This window comes from Spinacia oleracea, chromosome 6, assembly GCF_020520425.1.
Source record: "Spinacia oleracea cultivar Varoflay chromosome 6, BTI_SOV_V1, whole genome shotgun sequence".
Classification (NCBI taxonomy): domain Eukaryota; kingdom Viridiplantae; phylum Streptophyta; class Magnoliopsida; order Caryophyllales; family Amaranthaceae; genus Spinacia; species Spinacia oleracea.
In genome coordinates, this window is record NC_079492.1 from 54999916 (window position 1) to 55003946 (window position 4031).

A 4031-nucleotide genomic window follows, 5' to 3' on the forward strand; every position below is an offset into this window, starting at 1 on the left:
TTAAAATGCACCAAGTCCTCAAATTGCAACAACTTAAGGTAGCTCTCAGTTATCGATTAATGTAGCTATCGTAAAATGAGGGTTATTTAGTAATTTTGCTGATACTTAATTATAGTTAGTATTATATTGGTTAATTAGGTTGAAATTATTAAAATAATGCTAGATTAGAGAAAATATATATTATTAATGCTATTTTAGAGAGAGTGATAAAAATTTTGTTACCATTGAGAATTTACAAAAGTATGATGCTACCATTGAGAATTTCCCAAAATAATTGTACTCCGTAACTCATAAAAAATACAGGGTAGATACTATATTGCTTAATTTTGTCAAATGTTAAAGATCAGTCACTATAGTGATGGCCATGCGCCAGATGGACGACGGTGAGTTGCTTGCCGCACTTTTTGACTGAAAACCGTTAGATCTTAGAAGTCATCCATGATCCAACTTAGAAGTCAATGCAGTCATTAATTATCTACAAGTATATAGTTTTCTGAGAGCAGTCTTTATCAATTTTACTGCACGTCTCTTTTAAAGTAACATTCATGTCAATTGCTGGTTTGTCTTTGAAAAGGATCTTTACTAATTTGGTGACAGGGATATTGGGATAACATTTGGATTTTTGGGTACAAAATTTAATGAATCATGTTTCCCTGTTCTTTTTAAGCTTAATTAATGGTGATTAATTTGACTTGTAGAAAATTTGGTGGAAACAGATTGTGTACCAGTGTACTGTTCCGGTAGCGGACTTGGAACAGGAAAGGGATGACTGGCTTCCGACTGAGATTGCTGACCGGATCCTGCACAGTGAAACCGTTAACTAGCCTCGGGGGTGATCCGAGAATTACTCCTCCGATGCTTAAGTCAGATTATGCTGATAGCTCTGTAATAAATGCTTATAAGAATGATTGGGCTGGAATCGCGTACCTTTGGCATTGATGGGGGTCCGTATATATAGACGGGTTACTTGTACGGAGGACCCGGGTTATTACGGTTCCGGATCCTCTCTTTCGGCTCTGATAGGTAGATGATGTCAGAGCAATGCCGGCTGGGATTGTAAACCCTGGATACCGACTGCACCTTTGGTGCTTCTTGTGAGTATATGTCTATGATACAGCTGTTATGGGTTGTCCTACCGGTATGCCGGTAGGGCTACCCGTACAACTAGCCCCCTCAGAGTGACTACAGCTGGCTTTTACAGTCTGTAGTTGCTCTGATAAAAGAAAAAAGCGAAAGGTGGGGGTAAGCCCCCTATACAACTACGATCAACACCCCATGGGTGTGATTGTTCTGTAGATGGCCGTTTGCAATGCGGTTTTGAGCTCAATACTTGTTCTGATGTCACGACTAGCCCCCATTAGGACAAGGATTGATCGTTTTAAGTGGATAGTTTTCTGTATGCCGGCTGTCCATGTCTGTGTTTGATTCTCTTGGCTGACTGTTATCTTTGATTTCTTAGAATGACCAGCCCCCTTGGGTTTTTTAGGCTGACTAGCCCCCTTGACTTTTTAGGCTGACTAGCCCCCTTGACTTTTTAGGCTGACTAGCCCCCTTGACTTTTTAGGCTGACTAGCCCCCTTGGGTCTTTTAGGCTGACTAGCCCCCTTGACTGACATGTGTCGACGATTCATTTTTCCTTATACGCGTGGCGGGAGATTTGAAAAGTGTTTTGGACACGTGTCGGCCATCCGGCAAGTGTGGGGAGTTGTGATATTTTCAACCGCCCAGATCTGCTTCCTGTCGTTTCAACTTCCTTTCGTTTCTTTAAGTAACCGTTTCTTCTTTTCTCTTCATTTCCGTTCTTTCTCATTTTCCTTTGCAAATTTTCTCGCGCTGCCAATTTGCTCTCTTTCTCTCTCTTGTTTTTCTTTCTAATTTGTGTCCGTATCTTCCTGCCGTACTTCTCCGTTGGGGTTTGGTTGTTTCTCTTGGTAAGTTTCGAACTTGGTCTGGGTTTTTAGGTTGTCCGTTGTTTTATTAGGGTTTGGCTGTCTGACTTTCTCGTTTTGTTCTTTCAGTTGGGTTGTTTGAGGGACTTTGCAGCTGTTGAGAGTGAATTTCCAGAATTAGGTACGGTTTCTGGCCTTACTTTCTCTTTTTGTCGGGTGTTTTTGTTTTTGCTTGCATGCTTTTTGAGTGGGGGTAGCCAAAACATGACTGGTAGGGTTGGGGTTGGTAATGTGATAAACCTCTCAGACTGTTAGGTTATGATACATATGACAATTCATAAATCATGCGGAAAAACCATTTAGCCAGGAATACATATTATTTACACATAATCATATAGCATAGTTTAGATGCATACTCTTTGTTGCGTGCCTTCCCTAGCTGCGCCCCAACCGAACAAGAACAAGTCTTTAGGACTCCAAGTGTCGTCCCTCCGTAGATAGTCCACAGCACGTCCGGATCCGCCTTAAGATTGACCAACTAGAATCGCCCTTAAGGTACTAAAAATTTCGGCACTTTTAGGCAAGGAATGTGTCTGAATTTTTCTCTCAAAAACTCACTTTGAATACTTGAAAACTCGTTATAAATTGTGAACCCAGGCCACATATTTATAGGGGTATGGAAAGAGAATTGGAATCCTATTAGGATACGAATTAATTAAATTAGGATCCTAATGAAACTCTTATTTAATTAATTTATCAAATAGAATTAGGAATTTAATCATTAAACGAATCCTGTACGTTTTAGGTTTCGTATGTGAACACAAACACCCACGCACGCACAGCAGCCCACGAGGGGCGCCATGCGCGCGCGCGCACAGCCCGAGCATCGCAGCCCACGACTGCCGCAGCCTTGGGCGCGCGCTGGGCCTGCCTTGCGGTGGGCCTGGCGCAGCCTTGGGCTGGCGTGTTGTGGCGCGCGTTTCCCTTGCTGGACGTGGGCCTGGCTTCGTGCTGGGCCTTCGTCTAGCAAGCTCGTCCGATGCTAATTCGTACGACGCGCTTCCGATTAATTTTCCGATTCCGGAATTCATTTCCGATACGAACAATATTTAACATTTCCGATTCCGGAATTAATTTCCGTTTCGAACAAATATTTAATATTTCTGTTTCCGGAATTATTTTCCGATTCCGATAATATTTCCGATTCAGACAATATTTCCGTTTCCGGCAATATTTCCGATTCCGGCAATATTTCTATTTCCAATAATATTTCCCGATATGTACCATGTTTCCGTTTCCGGCAACATCTACGACTTGGATAATATTTATATTTCCGATACGATCCATATTTCCGTTTCCGGCAATATCATCGTTTCCGGAGTATTCATTTCTTGCCTGTGACGATCTCAGCTCCCACTGAAACCAAGATCCGTCGATTCCGAATATCCATAGATGGAGTATTTAATGCCATTAAATACTTGATCCGTTTACGTACTATTTGTGTGACCCTACGGGTTCAGTCAAGAGTAAGCTGTGGATTAATATCATTAATTCCACTTGAACTGAAGCGGCCTCTAGCTAGGCATTCAGCTCACTTGATCTCACTGAATTATTAACTTGCTAATTAATACCGAACCGCATTTATTAGACTTTAACATTAAATGCATACTTGGACCAAGGGCATTATTTCCTTCAGTCTCCCACTTGTCCTTAGGGACAAGTGTGCATTTTCTAATTCCTTTGTCGCTCGATGCTTGCTCTTGAACATAAGGTAAGAGTTGTCATCCTTATTATGTCCAGAGGTGTTCCTCGGTTTCAGAGTTCAACTGATCAAATAAACAGATAATCATAGCCTATGATTCATCCGAGCACGGCCATGCATTTCACAGTTTCTAGCTCTCCGAGTGGCCTTGTACAACTTTTAAGCATCTCATCCCGATTTATGGGAGGACAATCCAATCTTGCGATCTTGAGATTAGACTTCGTTTGATAGGTGATTACCTGAGCGTTGCCTTTATAGCCTCCTTTTATGGTGCGACGGTTGGTCAACGTCAAAGCAACCAGTTCTCAAACAAGTAATCTCAAATCACTCAGGTATTGAGGATTTAGTGTCTAATAATTTTAATGAAATTTACTTATGAC